The following is a 17,576-nucleotide window of genomic DNA, read 5'->3' on the forward strand; positions in this document are numbered from 1 at the left end:
ACCACTCACCTGTGAGCTTCAAAGAGGCTGCCTTAAATCTCAACTCTGGGTAACGTGGTCCAAACAGGCCTATCACTATCTGTGGGTTTGGATGGCAGATTTTGTGTAACTCCATTTTGCCACCTCGAAAAGAACATCTCTGGGGAAAAAAACAGATGGCAGAGCAGAAAGATGGAACCCACTTGCAATCACAATGAACAGTGGCTGGTCATTGATTACCTGGAAATCTACTACCTCAGGATATCTAGTATGAACGGTAACATTTTTCTATGTTTTCTCACTGCTCAGGGTTGAGTCTCTCCTGACTTGCAGCTCAGTGCAATCTAGGTGATACTTCGGTCTTGTTTACACGACAGCCCTACCGGCGAGGGGGAGGGTGTCGATCTCTGTGAGTATTAAGAAAATCGAGTCCTCCGGGCATTTCATGGCTTAGGAAAGTACGCAGGACATGATTTTAGAAAGAGAGAACACAAAATTGGTCCTAAAATATATTGCTTTTCTTTCTGATCTTTAATGACTGTGTAATATTCCATCCTGTGGACAGTCAAGCCCCACAGCCAGCTGATACTTTGCTATGTATGAGTAACTCCGGACACTTCTCTGCTATTTACCAGGATAAAGGCCCAATAACTTTACTCATTAATGACATACTGATCCTTGAGTTTGCAGGCACATATACATTTAGAGGAAGCGCTAACCAAAATTCTCAGAAGCCACTGCATCCTTCAACTCACTATCACATCCCAAACGGTTACCAGTATAATCAAATCTGATGACACTACTTACACTACAGGTTGCAATCCTAATGCAGGCACCCAATTGGAAGAGAAACCCACACTCCCCGAGTCCCGGATAGTGGCCAGTAACCAGAAACAGAAATGTGCAATAATTGCAGCTAGGAAAGAATCAAGACCAGAGGGCAAGTTTTGGTACAAATTTATTACGCTTGGCTGAATTTACAATGTAGTTGAAAGGCCAGAGGAAGTTAAATAATCCTGTAAGACAATCACCAGAGAGATGTCTGATTAAGTGCCTAGCAAACAGAATAGAGAGTAAATTAAAATTACGAGCAAGAAGAGTGAACTTACAGAAATCACAGGTAAAATACTTAAATAATCAAGGCTAACACAGCAGAAACAAGTGACACATCTAATAGGCTAAGTTATAGTAGCCAGTGTCTGGCAAATAGATACTTCAAAAGCCTCTAATTGCATTTTCCAACGACTGAGATTAATCTACAATTAGAGACCAGCATAAGAAATCTAGATGTACAGGTTTCTCTCCCAGTGTTTTTAATAAACTCAACTAGTGTTGACTTTGCACCTACCATGTGCTATGGATACAGCAGTGAAAAGTCCCTACCAGGGATTCAGAATGGCAGCAGCCCTTCAAATGGAAAGAAGTGACTAGAAAGAGGAATGAATGGGGCTTTCTGTGCTGCTGCTGTTGCTTAGTCGCTAAGTCGTGTCCAATTCTTTCAGAACCCTGTAGACTGTAGCCCGCCAGGCTCCTCCGTCCATGGGATTTCCCAGACAAGAATACTGGAGTGGGCTGCCATTTCCTTCTCCAGGGGATCTTCTCAACCAAGGAATCGAACCCGTGTTTCCTGTGTCTCCTAAACTGGCAGGCGGGTTCTTTATCACCGAGTCACCGGTGGCTAGTTATATGGGTATATTCAGACTGTGATCATGTGTTGAGTTCACTGTGATTTGTAAACTTTTACATTTGCCTGCTGCCATTCAATAAAAATGAGCAATCCCTCTGCCGTCATGGCACTTGTAGTCTAAGGAGGTTGGATGTGGAGGGGACAGAGGAAGAGATAGAAATAAGTTAGACAGAATGCCAAAAGAAGTTCAGAAGGATAACAGCACAGCAGAGAGAGGAAATAAGACAACTGAGGAGTGGCCAGAGAAGGCCTTCCAAACATGGGTTGCTGTTGTTTAGTGGCTAAGTCATGTCTTACTCTTTGCGACCGACCCCATGGACTGCAGCATGCCAGGCCTCCCTGTCCTTCACCATCTCCCAGAGTTCACCCAAGTTCATGTCCCTTGAATCAGTGGTGCTATCCAACCATCTCATCCTCTGCCACCTTCTTCTCCTTTTGCCTTCAATCCCAACATGGGACACCCAAACAAAGACCCACAGGTAGTCCAGAGGAAGCCAAGCAGGTCTTGCTGGCAAAGATCATTCCAGGCAAAAGGCAAAGCAATTACAAAACACTGAGGTAGGAGGGTGCTGGAGGCATGCGATGATCAGTGAGTGAGGCCAGTGTGGCTGGAGCAGAGTGAGGTGGAGAAGTAAGAGCGGGAGGGGGGGGGGGGATGTCAAAGAGGGGCCAAGGACTGGATGGCATAGATGCTTGATGCTCGTGGTAAGAACTGTTGCTTGAGAAGAGGAGTGACAAGATCTGAGTTGATGTTTAAACAATACTCTGCTTGCTGTGATTCTAGATACATAGACATCCTTTTGCTTTTTAATAATGCAGATCAACTTTCATTGTGACAGCACTGTACACAAGAGTGCTCACGAGAAACACAAAGGCTCCCCATTTAGAATCATTTCATTCAACTCACTTATTTATCCACTTGTCTGATAAGTGAGAATCAGAGAACCAACACCAAAGCACATGTTCTCTGGTTCTGAGTTGTTTTTCTACTACACTTCTTTTTGTAACCAAGTAAACTGCTAGCTTTCAGTTTTCCTCCAATCAGTCATTCCACAAGTATTTACAGAGGCCCTACTATGTGTCTGGCAGGAGCGAATGAGGTAGCAGGGGCTGGCCCTCAAAGTTAACCACAGGCCATCATGATCCAAGGAGTCAGGAGTCCCTACCAAAAGGTAAGTGCATGGGAAGAGCCATGACTCTAAACTTGAAGAAGGAAAGAAGGCGTCCTGGAGGAAGTTAAGAGCCAAGGGAAGGCCAGTGGACAAATGGTGTGCTGCAAGGGAGACCAGAAATGTAACAAAGTCCACGGCTTGGCACATAAGTGATGAACCCGAGTGATGACAGCTTCTAGCTGGACTACCATTAGAAATACAAAATCTCTCCTCTTACTCACCAACCCATAATATGCTTGAGAAGTTCACTGTGGGTTGTTGAAGCATCTTTGTGTAGATGATTCATAATTGGCATGACTCTCACAGTGTAAGACCTCTAATTCTGATTCCACTAATGTAGAAATTGTGATTCTTTGAGGGCAATGATTAGTTTGGCCTTGTCTAGGAAAAGGATTGGAAACCCAAATTAAAACTAACATGATAAACTGGTTCAGGAAACCAGTTTGATGTATTTTGATATACTTCAGACAGATAAACCAGCAAGTGAAACACGTGCCAGGCAAGACAGGCCCATATGTTGGCCAGAGAGACGCTTCAGTAGAGCAGGGTTTCTCGATTTGGGCACTTTTGACATTTGAGGCAGCCTAATATTTCACTGGGGACTGTCCTGGGTGTTGTGGGATGTTAGGCAGCATTGAGAGCCTTGAAGCATTAGATTTAGCAAGCCCCCGCCACCCCGAAGACATAACCACCCAGAATGTCTCCAGACATCACCAAATGTATCCTGATGAACAAAATCACCCCCAATGGAGACGCACTGCAATAATGAGGAGGCGACAGACATCTTGGAGTTTTTGAAGGAATACAAGAGAGAATAGAAGCAAAAAAGGGAAGAACTTGCTGCTCTCCCTGCCCCCATAACACTTTTCTGTCATTCAACAAAGATTCATTAAAGTGATGATCAGAGAGGGTTTTCCCTGGTGGTCCACTGGCTACGACTCCATGCTCCCAGGGCAGGAGGTCTGGTTCGATCTCTGGTTAGGGAACTAGATTACCATATGCCACAACTAAAGATCCTGTGTCCCCCAAGTAAGATCTGCCACCATCATAAATAAAGTTTTTTCCCAAAAAAGTGATGACCAGAGAAACTCAACTGTTAGCTCCACCTTCCCCAAGCCTCACACACAGACTCAGTTCAAAAAGAAGACTTCAGATCTGAGGTGATGAACACACAACCGCTCTGAAGAGAAAATGGCATGAGAAGAAGATAAAAAGGGTAAGGAAACAAAATGGAGAAAGACGGGCCACTGTAGAGGTTTATTCCACCTCTTTCTGGTTCCCTCTCTTGACCACTGTACCAAGCCAGGCACAAAAGTCCTGACCTCAGGATGCACCACGCTGGATCACAGAAACCTAGAAGAGCCTGTAACAACCACAAAGCACAAAGGACATGAGCTCTTGATGGCACCACTCCCCAGCAGCTTTCGTAGGAAAAGGCCTCCTTACCTCAGTCACCCCCACAACTACAAGGTCAAGGCCTCTTCATGAATGCTTCAGAACTCTGGGACTCTTTTCCTTCTAATTCAGAAGTCTTGCCTCGATTACACTTTCATATTGTCACCCTGCTTATTTAACTTATATGCAGAGGACATCATGAGAAACGCTGGACTGGAAGAAGCACAAGCTGGAATCAAGATTGCCGGGAGAAATATCAATAACCTCAGATATGCAGATGACACCACCCTTATGGCAGAAAGTGAAGAGGAACTAAAAAGCCTCTTGATGAAAGTGAAAGAGGAGAGTGAAAAAGTTGGCTTAAAGCTCAACATTCAGAAAACTAAGATCATGGCATCTGGTCCCATCACTTCATGGGAAATAGATGGGAAAACAGTGGAAACAGTGGCTGACTTTATTTCTGGGGGCTCCAAAATCACTGCAGATGGTGACTGCAGCCATGAAATTAAAAGACCCTTACTCCTTGGAAGGAAAGTTATGACCAACCTAGACAGCATATTAAAAAGCAGAGACATTACTTTGCCAACAAAGGTCTGTCTAGTCAAGGCTATGGTTTTTCCAGTAGTCATGTATGGATGTGAGAGTTGGACTGTGAAGAAAGCTAGCACTGAAGAATTGATGGTTTTGAACTGTGCTGTTGGAGAAGACTCTTGAGAGTCCCTTGGACTGCAAGGAGATCCAACCAGCCCATCCTAAAGGAGCTCAGTCCTGGGTGTTCATTGGAAGGACTGATGTTGAAGCTGAAACTCCAATCCTTTGACCACCTGATGTGAAGAGCTGACTCACTGGAAAATACCCTGATGCTGGGAAGGATTGGGGCAGGAGGAGAAGGGGATGACAGAGGATGAGATGGTTGGATAGCATCACTGACTTGACGGACATGAGTTTGGGTAAACTCGGGGAGTTGGTGATGGACAAGGAAGCCTGGCATGCTGCGATTCATGGGGTCGCAAAGAGTCGGACACAACTGAGTGACTGAAATGATACAACACTAGTGTCATATATAACACCAGTGAACAAAGAAATTCTTTTCCCAAAGTGTGTATGAGTCATACTCAATTGCCCTTTGTCTCTCTCCATGGTAAGATTTTATAGTTGAGCAGCAGGCAAAGCAATATAACAGTACATACATGGAATCCATGCTGTTTGTGAAAGCTTTTACAAGAGTTAAAAAAGAGATCCTTGCCTAAAATGAGTCTTAGGGATTTCTAGAGTTTTCAGGAAAGCCAGGTTGATGGCTGGTATCTGTACTACTCAAGAGGGATCGCTGGGGACAATTTATAAAACCAATAAAGCTGTAACAGGTAAGCATTCAATGTTGATTATTTATCCCCGTTCAACTTAACACCCAGGCTTCAAATTAACTGCACATATCACAATTCAACAACTGCTACCAGTCAATAGTATTGAATTCCATGTTTCTATTACAAATGGACCAGGATGAGAGGGACAGAGCACCAGGCCAAAAGGACATCAAAACCTTGCTGCAAACTCCAGCTCTCAGGACTTCCCTGGGGGTCCAGTGGTTAGGACTGGTCGCTTTCACTGCAGGGAGTGCAGGATCAATCGCCGGTGGGGGAACTAAGATCCTACATGCTGGGCCATGCAGCCTTTTCAAAGAAAGGAAAGAAAAAAGAAAATCCAGCTCACCTAAGCAAGCTCATCAAGCTGTCCTAGAAATCTCTGAGCCAGGTCATTGCCCTCTGTCTTCCGAAGGACCTGGTTTCTAGTTGCCAAAGAAAAGTTACTAAGCACAAATCTCGTCCCCAAGCTGCTACTCAGGACACACCAAATTTCTCTGATTTCTTTCAGAGCAACAGAGATACTGGCAAAATTTCCATCTTCCCTGCTTTCCTTTTTAATATTCATAAAAAATATTAAAAAGTCCAGGATTTTAAAGCTAAAGGATGGTATCAAGACATCACACCATTTTAACTCACTAAAACCGAAAATGCATTAAAGTGGATATGACATGTGGAATCCTGCCTTCCCCAGCACACACTAAGAACCTGCATGACATTTTGCCATTCATTTCTACCCCCGCCATTACAGAGGGCTAAAGTGAAGCACAGTTAAGAATATGAAAGGAATCTTTTAATAAAATAAGTAATGTCATTAACCAATTCTTCCCTGAATGTAACACACAAACAGTAAGAAAATGAAGACGTTTCTAAATCTGTTATGGTTCTCTGAGTCTTACTTTTTTATGAATTGTGTTTTGATTCAAACAAGAACTTAATATATTCCAATACTATAAAAAAATTACAAACCACTTCTTACAATAACAGCCGTGTTTCTTCTTCAAGCATAAAGGTAAAGTATGTAACAATTTACTGTTCATGAGAAAGAGGAGTGATTTTGATTTCCCCCAGAACTAGTTTTGAGGCAGAGATCTCTCAAGTTCTGGGTCTTCTCACCTTTGGTTCAGGGAACTTGGGTCCTAGTTTCCTCATCTATAAAACAGAAATAACAACAGACTATATCTCACTGGGTCATGGTCAGGGTTATGCATTGCTTAGGAGGCACTTAGTAAGTTGTAACCATGACTATTACTACTACTATTTGACTTTCCTTTAGACGTTCAGAGATGAATAACAGAAGGAAGAGAAAAATAGCTACACTGGACTGTTTAAGAAGCATAAAAACTTCTTACAACATGTGATTCCAAGAAACATTTATGGAAATTGGACATTTATCTCTTGCAACAAAGGCTAGAAGAGCTTGAGACAAAGAAGTCACCAAAATAGGTTATGGAGTCAACATTCTTGGGCACTTTTATAAAAATATTAGGCAAATATTTTTACAAAATGGTTTAAGCACAAGCTGGTCTTTCAGCTCCAAAATGCTGTGAATATAAAATGCTTCATAATCCTCAATAGAGAGTAAACAGTGGGGACATGAATGAGATTAGCGAATATACAATGTCTTTATAAGAAGGGACAATAATTTGTGGTCCTGACTTAATAATAATAAATAACGCTTACAAAATATACTGCTTTCCCATAGGGTAGATGACCTCATATGTTTTGCTTTGCTTTGTAATAAGAAATTGATTTCCTTCTTCAGGTTGAGCCATTTCCTTGATAAACACCAAAATCCACTGGCTTCCAAAGATATTAGGACTCTCCAGGTAAATTATTCATAAAGAAAAATCGTAAAATTACCACAAAATAGCACTTCAGGGGCCAGAAACATACCTCCGCAGGGCTCAAGATGACATTAGACTCTTAAGAGTTGAGACTGAAGCCCCTTTTCTGGGAAAAGAGCAAACAAACCATTCCCTAAAGAGTTCTAAAGGGAAGGGGAGTGGCAAGTGGCAGTACAGCAAAGACAGCAAAGCCATTTCCTCAGTTTCCATGTGATTCTGCTTTTTAATTTTACTGTAGTCTGGTAGAGTCACAACGTTGTGTAAATTTCTTATGTACAGCAAAGTAACTCCATCATACATGTTGTATTCTTTTTAAGTATTCTTTTCCATTCTGGTTTATCACAGGATATTGAATATACAAAGACTTTGTTGTCTATCCATCCTACATGTAATAGTTTCCATCTACCCATGTGATGCCATTACATAGATGCAAATTAGGGAGCCCAGGGCTACATCACCACAGGAAGGACCCTCTCCCTCTATTATGTCACCACATCCCCCTCATATCTAACACATGACCCTGTGCAGAGCAGGCAATCACACAGGATCAGCCGATGAGCTGCGAGCGAACAGAAACAGACTTAGCACTCATTTCCTGAGGGTGGAAAATTAAATACCAAAAAGTAGACCCTTGGTGGGAAATTAGTATACATTCCATTGCTTTACAGAGCACATGGTCGTGTGGTCACGAACTGCCATTATCTTCTTTTACGTCTTTCTTTTCTTTTTGCCTTTTATTTCTTTTTGATATGCATCATCCATCCCCCAGCTCAGCAGCAGCTTCAATTCTTTTTGGGGAAAGTATGTGCCCTTCACTGTAGGTATATAGTTGACCCAGATGAGCATGTGCCCAGTATAGGAGCTAGAGGCGAAGAGCCAGGACACGTGATCCACACCTTAACGTGTGGACACCCTGCTCTCATGGCAGCTCTGAATCAAGAACGAGCTCCTGAAGGAGAAAAGGCAAGGCTGGACATCACTGTACCAGACAACAGGAGCTGCACCTCTGACCAGACTCCCAGCTCCAAGGGTGCCAACCTTCAGCACTCAGTTCCTAACCTCCCCTAGTTTCTTTGCTCCCAGCCCACAGCCAATGTTGATTATTTCAGTTGCCTCTCTATTCTGTGGGCTCCTGATAACCTTGCAAAACACTTCAATCAGCAATCTAAATGCCCATTGACAAATGAATGGATAAAGATGTGGTATGTATATACAATGGAATATTACTCAGCCATAAAAAAGGAATGGAATTGGGTCATTTGTAGAATTGTGGATGGACCTAGAGTCTGTCATACAGAATGAAGTCAGAAAGAGAAAAACAAGTATTATATATTAACATATATATATATGGAATCTAAAGAAAACCAACACTGAGGAACCACTCTGAAGAGCATCAACAGAGATGCAGACATAGAAAAAGGACTTATGGACTGTGGGGGACGGAGAGGATGGGACGACTTGGGAGAGTAGAGCTGACATACCTGCATTACCATGTGCAAACGAGCTAGCTAGTGGGAAGCTGCTGTACAGCACAAGGAGTTAAGCTTGGTGCTCTGTGATGACCTGGAAGTGTGGGAGGGAGGTTCAAGAGGAAGAGGATGTGTGTATACATTTAGCTGATTCACATGGCTGTACAGCAGAAACACAACATTGTAAAGTAATTATATCCCCATTTAAAAAAACACAAACACTTCAATCAACATACATTGCCCAGAGGTGGTATCTTTTGTTCACAAATCAGCAAAACATAGACCCAAAAAATATCAAAGAAATCGTTGCAATGGAAAAGGCAGTGATCTATTGACCATACTGAGGTCCAGATACCACTAATGGGCTTCCCTGGTAGCTCAGCTGGCAAAGAATCTGCCTGCAGTGCAGGAGACTGCGGTTCGATTCCTGGGTCGAGAAGATCCACTGGAGACGGGAACAGCTCCCCACTCCAGTATTCTGACCTGGAGAATTCCGTGGACTGTATAGACCATGGGGTCACAAAGAGTCAGACACGACTGAGCTACTTTCACTTTCACCAGTAATGAAAACGTCAAAACAACAGTGGCTGAACAAGCTGCTGCTGCTCAGTTGCTCAGTCGTATCCAATTCTTTTCAAACCCATGGACTGTAGCCTGCCAGGCTCCTCTGCCCGTGCAATTTTCCAAGCAAGGCTAAACAAGGTACAGGGTCACTACTATCTACCATTAATGGCAAGCAGGGTGGTCTGGAGATGAGGCGGTGCTCCATAGTAAGAGGGCTCCTGTGGTACCTTTGAATAAATTAGAAAAAAGGTAACCCTCCTGGTGAAAGTAGTCCTGTAGTTACATAGATTTTTAAGCACATGATCTTTTTGTGGAAAGGAGAAGGCCCAACCTTTCTCCATGTACACTTCTTGAGAAGCAGAGCCTAGATGGAACTTCAGTCCCTTAATCAACTTCTCAGCCAGAGGCCAACAGCAAAGAAGATATTAAGGACTTGCCTCCTTCCCCTTAAGAGAACTTTCTGGAAACTGCATGCTATTTCCACTTATATTCAAATAAAGTAAAATTAAAATCACACCTACCACAGCAGACGTCTGGTCTTTATTCCATGTAGCTTGTGTTCACTGAGGAAAACAGAGTTTCTATTTCTAAGAAAGAAGAGAATCAGCAATCTCTAGACCACTATCCAAGGTTCAAATGGCAGGCTGTGGCCTCTCCTTGAGGTTTTCAGAAGTGTGACACCATTCATGTGGAGCTCTTACTTTCAAACACCAGAAAGAACTTACTGGAAAGGATTTTAGAGAGCATTCAGTTCAAATCTCTCATTTGAATATTAATGTTTCATAACATATACCACTTTCCAGAGATATATAATGCTGTATTTTAAAAATATGGCATTATCATTCATTTGTAACCTACCAATCCTTTGTTAATTATTACAACAAATGCTTTAATGCCTTTTTAACATTTAAATCACCCGTGCAATTAGCACAATGTCTAATAACAAAGGGAAATGGGCACATAACTTTTGCAAGGCATTTAATAAGAGCGTAGATGCCTCATTACCACATAATAGATAAGGTGACCACCTTCTATGAACCACAAACTGGGACACTGCCTGCCACACACAGAAACGATTGTTAAGTACTGCTGAATGGCTACGCACTCCAGTATTCTGACCTGAGGAATTCTACAGACAGAGGAGTCTGGAGGGGCTACACTCCATGGGGTGGGCAAGAGTCGGACACATTTGAGCAACTAATACACTTCATTATTAATTTCTATAAAACTCATGCTACAATACGGAGAAGGCAATGGCACCCCACTCCAGTACTCTTGCCTGGAAAATCCCATGGACGGAAGAGCCTGGTAGGCTACAGTCCATGGGGTCGCTAAGAGTCGGACACAACTGAAGCGACTTAGCAGCAGCAGCAGCATGCTACAATAAATTGGAGGAACAGAGATGAGAATTGTAATCACCTGAATATAGGCTCGATGGGGGAGGGTTAGTCATCTCTCTCACTCTCTCCATTATCTGCCCCCATCTGGCAAAATGCCTGGTACCCACAGAGAGTCAAAAATATGTGTTGCTTCAAAGGATCTGTCAAAATTCTGATAAGAACTTAAAGATCCAAAACCCAAAGACATGCATTCTAGGAATCTGCAAGACACCAGATAATCAAAACAATAAAATGTATCATGAAAGGGGCAGATCTGTGGTGCCAGACAGGAATTCCTGAAGTTGGTATAAGATTGTAAATACACTGGCCCCAAATCCCCAGAACATCAGAAAACATGACTCATCTAATTTCTCAGAGTATTTACTCAATAAATTGTCAACACACAACCAACTCTAGTGTCGTATGCTGAAGTATATGACTTCCCTTGCATTTCTTTTAGTTTTGCTATATATATAAGTATGCATGGGCTTCCCTAGTGGCTCAGACAGTACACAATCTGCCTGCAATGCAGAAGACATGGGTTCAACCCCTGAGTTGGGAAGTTCCCCTGGAGAAGGGAAGGGCAACCCACTCCAGTATTCTGGCCCGGGCTACAGTCCATGGGGTTGCAAAGAGGCAGACATGACTGAGGGGCTAGTTATCTGCAAGTACGCATACACAAAACCGGGCATCGTTTTGGGTAGGAAAGGAAAGAGAAAAGATGTTTAGGGATGTAACAATTCTCTAGTGTTAACTCCTTAAGAAAGAAAAATCTTTTAAACAACTGTGTTGGGCTGCACCCCACAGGCCTACAAGTCCTGCGCTAGCCCAGCTTCAAGATCAAAGAAAAGAGCCCAGAGTCAGCCAACAGCAACATAAGGAGTTAATGAATGTAGGAACTTACATGTCTAAGCGACATGCAAGACAGCAGCAGACCTCCTGCAAGACAGCAGCAGGAACATGGCGGCAGTCTTCTCTCCCAGAGGGATGGAGGGGGAGGCTGGATTACCAGTTATAAGGGAATTGACATTGGCTTCAGGTGGGCTCATTAGTTACCAGGGAAACCAGTAAGGAACCGTGCAGCTCGCCATCCCTTTGATAAGAACAATCACCAGCTGGGGTCTGTGGCAGGTACTCAGGAAGGTCAATCAGGTGTGTAAGACAGAGGTGAAGCAGACACTGGGTGGGCCATGGATGGACAGAGAGCAAGAGAACAGCCATCATGAGTGGCCTGACCACACAAACAGTGACAACATATTCACATCTGTAAACTGTGAGTGTATGGTGTATTTTCTCTTAGTAAAGAGTTTTCCATAATTCAAAGTTTTAAAAATAATTATGACAGTTAAGGTAGTCACAGAAGGTTTTTCTAAGAAAATGATAGTACTAACAACATTTTCAGAGAAGGCAGTGGCACCCCACTCCAGTACTCTTGCCTTCAAAATCCCATGGATGGAGGAGCCTGGTGGGCTACAGTCCATGAGGTCGCTAGGAGTCGGACACAACTGAGCGACTTCACTTCCACTTTTCCCTTTCATGCACTGGAGAAGGCAATGGCAACCCACTCCAGTGTTCTTGCCTGGAGAATCCCAGGGACTGCGGAGCCCGGTGGGCTGCCGTCTATGGGGTCGCACAGAGTCGGACACGACTGAAGCGACTTAGCAGCAGCAGCAGCAACAACATTTTGCCAAATGGGCCCTTCTTCCCCCCAGAACAACATTTTTATAAGCCGAAAAAGATAGACAGGATTCTCATGTGGTAGCCACGGTGGAGGGTGAATGCAGAGGAGGAAGCTGTATCGTGAACAAGAGCCTAAATTATTTGTGGCCACTTGCCACACAACTGTGACAGGAAGTTCCTTCTTACATCTTATATTTGGCTGCGCTCCATGGCTTGCGAGATCATACTCCCCTGACCAATGATCGAACCAATGTCTTCAGTAGTGAAAGCACGGAGTCCTAACCACTAGACCACCAGGGAAGGCCTTCCTTTTAAAGTGACAATACTATCATCTAACCTCATAGGATTATTATAAAAGTTCTGCACAGAGCTTAGCAAATAGTAAGTTATCAGTTAATTGATACCAATTATCACTTAAATAACAAAGACGTTTAAATGTATCTTCAACAAATATATATATATATATATATATCTTCAACAATATTTAGGATTAAATGAATGAACAAGTTGAAGTTCTGAAGCTGCATCTCCACTTTCAGACAGCTGTTGCCAACATAGGTTAAATTTCTTCCTCATTAACACAGAAGCCTTCTTTGCTGAATGCACATTTTGTCAGTCTACAAGCCTAGGGCCCTAATTTGGAGGGGCTGCAACTGCAAATAACTGGGCTGAGACCCTCTCCCAGTTCCACGGCCGATATCCCTAATTCCACTCCATCCCCCTTGCTCAGTACTTCTGGTGTGATCCCAGGCCCAGCAGAGTCCAACCCCCTGGGAAACTGTTAGAATCCCACTTCTGCGGTCCCACTGCAGACCTCAGGGATAGGCCCAGAAATCTGTGTTAGAACTCACCCCATACCCACCACGTGCTTCTGACCCATGCTAATATTTGAGAACCACTGGCCTAGCCAACTTCCCCACTTGAGAGAAGGTATTTCTTTTCAATCTTAGGTAGTTAAGGACTAACAGTCAAGAGAACAAATTGCAAAATTTTCATGTAAAAGGCTAAATATTAAACATCTTAGGCTCTATGAGGCAAGAGGCAAAATCAAGACAATGTAGGTATTTATTTAATCCCTTAAAATGTAACCATTTAAAAATATAAAGCCCATTCCTAGTTGGTGGGCTGTACAAAAGCAGGTGATGGGTCACATTTGTTGATCCCTGGTCAGGAATTGGAATTAGGTAGACTTTCATCACATGCATTTGTCTGGCTTACCCCTTACTGACTGTATCCCCAGCAATGCAGGCTGCTTCCTGTCTGCCTTGGTGGACTCACCTGCAAAGTGGGCAACACAATAGCTCTGACTCCATCAGGCTGCTGCTGCTGCTGCTGCTAAGTCGCTTCAGTTGTGTCTGACTCCGTGCGACCCCGTCGACGGCAGCCCACCAGGCTCCTCCATCCCTGGGATTCCCCAGGCAAGAACACTGGAGTGGGTTGCCATTTCCTTCTCCAATGCATGAAAGTGAAAAGTGAAAGTGAAGTTGCTCAGTCGTGTCCGACTCTTTGCGACCCCATGGCCTGCAGCCTATGAGGCTCCTCTGTCCATGGGATTTTCCAGACAAGAGTACTGGAGTGGGGTGCCATTGCCTTCTCCCCATCAGGCTACAGGAAAGAGTAAAACACTGAGTGGGAACAAGAACAGCCCAGCCATCCACTGGCTTATTGAGGAAATAACCTACCTTCTACTTTGTTTTTACTACAGTCTCACCATGGGTGCTTACTTCCTGTGACAGATTTAGAATCCAAACTGGCCAGACTTGGTGACAGTTTCTAAAATTATCACAAAGTATGATTTTTATTCTTAGGGCAAGGCCCTCAAAGGCAATTTAGAAGTAATCACATGAAAAATAGTATGTTTCCAAAACATTTTAAGAAACCAAGACTGGTTTCCATTGTGAATTAAACTTAACATACTGCTCCATTTAATTAACAGCCAGCTCATTAGGAAAGATCCAACAAAGCAGGATTCTGGTGAATTAACAATCTACCTGTTGGGGTGTGAAATTGTCGCTTGGGATCCACAGCTACTCCTGGGGGGAGCGGGGGGCGGTCACTGCTCAAGTGATGATGTAACCACAACACTCGCTGCATTCTTACAGATCAACAATATTCAAGTCACCACACCACAGCGACTCAATATTTTATAACCAACTTTGATCACCATTTGGCTAGAGTATGGAGAAAGGAGCATGGTCTTCTCAGTCATCGCTGACAGAAGTAACATAAGATGACACAGCATTTTGGAGGAGGTGTGAAGTGAAGTGAAGTGAAGTCGCTCAGTCGTGTCCGACTCTTTGCGACCCCATGGACTGTAGCCTACTAGGTTTCTCCATCCATGGGATTTTCCAGGCAAGAATACTGGAGTGGGTTGCCATTTCCTTCTCCAGGAGATCTTCCCGACCCAGGGATTGAACCCAGGTCTCCCGCATTGTAGGCAGATGCTTTACCATCTGAGCCACGAGGGAAGTCCTTGGAGGAGGTATAATATACATTAAAAAATTAAAAATACCCTCTAATAACGGCTCATCTTCTGTATGTTTAATCACTGATAAAAATACACAGGTGTACAAAGATGCGTGTATTAAGTCAATCTTTTACTGCACCATTATTTGTAGCATACAACTCTGAACCAGCTAAGTGCTCTATAAATCATGGAATATCTATACTGTAGAATAAAATGTGGCAGTTAAGAAAGATGCGGACACTATTTACAGAACGACCTCTGCAATTTCCAAGATATATTAAGTGGAGGAAAAACACAGATCGTCTGACAATATACATATATGATTTATGTAATATGAAAATTAGGTATTTTCCGAATGTAAAAGCACAGTGTATGCACAAAGCTCACATTTATGCTTCAGAAGTGTCTGGAATTAGGAGGGGCTGGGCAAGTGTATTTGTCTATCGTTAGTATTCTTTAAACTGGAAAATATTCAGAGATTGCTTTTTTAACTAAAAAAAAAAAAAAAAAATCAAAAATTTAATACTCTGGTAAAAGTATAAAGATAAAAATAAAAGAAAGAGGAACTTCCCTGGGGGTCCAGTGGTTAAGACTCCGTCCTCCCAATGCAGAGAGAAAGGGTTCAATCCCTGGTTTGGAAACTAAGATCCCACACGCCATGCAAATAGCCCAAACAAACAAACAAACAAACAAAAAAAAAAAACGAGGAAAGAAACTGAGTTTATGTTGTTTCTATGCTCATTATCCAAAGCAAGAAATTAGGGTCTTCCACTGCTTATAGCTTTAGAGATTCCACATCACTACATAGCATGATAAAAACAAACAAACAAACAAACAAACAGGTCAGGGCCTTGGTTAGGATTGCAGAGGTAGTTCCTACTAGTCGTTTGTTCAAGGGGTCAGCGCAGAGCTGCATCTTGAGCATTCTCCCAGGTATTTTTTTAAATGGATTTTTTTAATCATAGGTATCCCAAACTCTAAAAGTTCTCCTTTAAGCCTCAGTGCCCAAAGCATGTCAGAATGTGAACAGGCTGTAAGCACTGAATCCTGACTGCATTAGGCTTTCAAATCAGCCATCCCTCTCCAGACCTGGGTGGGGAGGACACCAGGGGACTCACTCCCTGACAACACACCTGTCCCAGAGGGTACATACAAACAATGAGGAATGAAAGGCAGAGAGAGACTTGCAACATCTTGGGATGCAGAGGGATGCTTGTGTATTGCTACAATTTTGCCAGGGCAGCTCCAGAAAGAGCAAAAGACAAGGGCAGAGAGGGGAGGGCAGGGAAAATGAGAGATGAATGCCCTGACCCGGGCTGATTCAAATACACGGGGCGCTACACAGCCTCTGCTCAACCAACAGTCGTCACCAAGACTGGCAAGTAAAAACATCACGGTTCGTTAATAAACCGGTCCCCCCTTGAGGCAGTAAAAATGCAGCAGTCTATGATGACATCTTTACCTGGCCGAGGTGGAGGAACTAAAAATTAGGACCACTGGCAACATTTCATAATGCTGTATTTGTTCAACATAAACAACTCCTCTCTATTCTATGGTCATGTTCCTCCTACTTGTTTGGTGACAAAACATTTTTTTCCTTTGTGCAACGCTGATGACAATACATAGTAACTTTTTTTTTCCTTTAAACATTCTTATTGAACAATCTTAAAAACTAGTTACTTTACATCAGTCCTCCAATTCTACCTTAAACTGGTCCTCACAATTCCAAAACCGGAAACCAAATAATATCCTTGAACAAAGAAAGGGCAATTAAAGAAAGAATCTGAATCTACTCATGCATTTTCCAACATCTGACTCCCTCCCCCTCAACAACCAAAACCCAATCAAAACCTGCTATTTCACTCCTGGGTTTCCAAGCGCTTTCTCAGCAGTGTTATTTCCACCTATTCTTCACACCCATTCACAGACATCCTCACCAACTCCAAGCCCCAGGGGCCCCAGACACTTTGATGCCTCTGGGGTGTGTGGTGGTTAACACTGCTTGTGTCTCAGCCACCCCAAGTCCTTGCTGTGTGTGTCAGCTAAGCTCACCCGCTGCCTGTCACCTGTGCCCACACCCCCCAACAGGTTAGTGCTCTTGGCAAAGCAGCCTGGCTCTATCATGACTCAGGAGGTCTGTTCTGAGCCAGGACAAGAACAAACCCTGTCTGCAGGATGCGGAGGAGGCTGGGCTGCAAATGGGCAGGTCGCAGAAACCATCACATTACACACAGCAGCCAGGGACAGGTGCCAAGCAATACCTACTGTTCTCCAAGAGGCAGGTAGCTACTAATCCCACCTGAATGAATGTGGTTCATCTCATAGAGCGCATCAATAATTCAGTCAGCAGGGTACAAACAGACTTTTGTTACCTGGGCTTTGTTAGCATTTTGTTTTTGTTTCCATCAAGAGGGCATCAGGGAAGGAATTATGACTTATTCAAAGGAGTTTTTCCTTTAAAGGAAGTGTCACTAATAATTTTTCCAAACCATTTAGAAAACTGAATCTAACAGAAGACATTGTGTTGTTGTTGTTTATTCACTAAGTCACGTCCAACTCTTTGTGACCCCAAGGTC

The 17,576-nt window shown here is 43.3% G+C and overlaps 1 protein-coding gene across 7 annotated transcripts in view; it reads right to left on the reverse strand.

Annotated features, from left to right (window-relative positions):
* PTPRG (protein tyrosine phosphatase receptor type G) overlaps positions 1 to 17,576 on the reverse strand; it is a 767,420-nt gene that overhangs the window by 586,038 nt on the left and 163,806 nt on the right. Inside the window, exon 1 of one of the 7 annotated variants that reach the window (XM_081524561.1) lies at positions 13,812 to 14,922. The exons of the other annotated variants lie outside the window; for them this stretch is intronic. The gene's annotated coding sequence lies outside the window, so the exon portion shown is untranslated. Of the gene's footprint in view, positions 1 to 13,811; positions 14,923 to 17,576 lie in introns of those variants that run through there. 7 annotated transcript variants of the gene reach the window in all.

Source organism: Giraffa tippelskirchi, chromosome 9 (assembly GCF_054371585.1).
Source record: "Giraffa tippelskirchi isolate mGirTip1 chromosome 9, T2T-mGirTip1v1.2.pri, whole genome shotgun sequence".
In the NCBI taxonomy this organism is placed as follows: domain Eukaryota; kingdom Metazoa; phylum Chordata; class Mammalia; order Artiodactyla; family Giraffidae; genus Giraffa; species Giraffa tippelskirchi.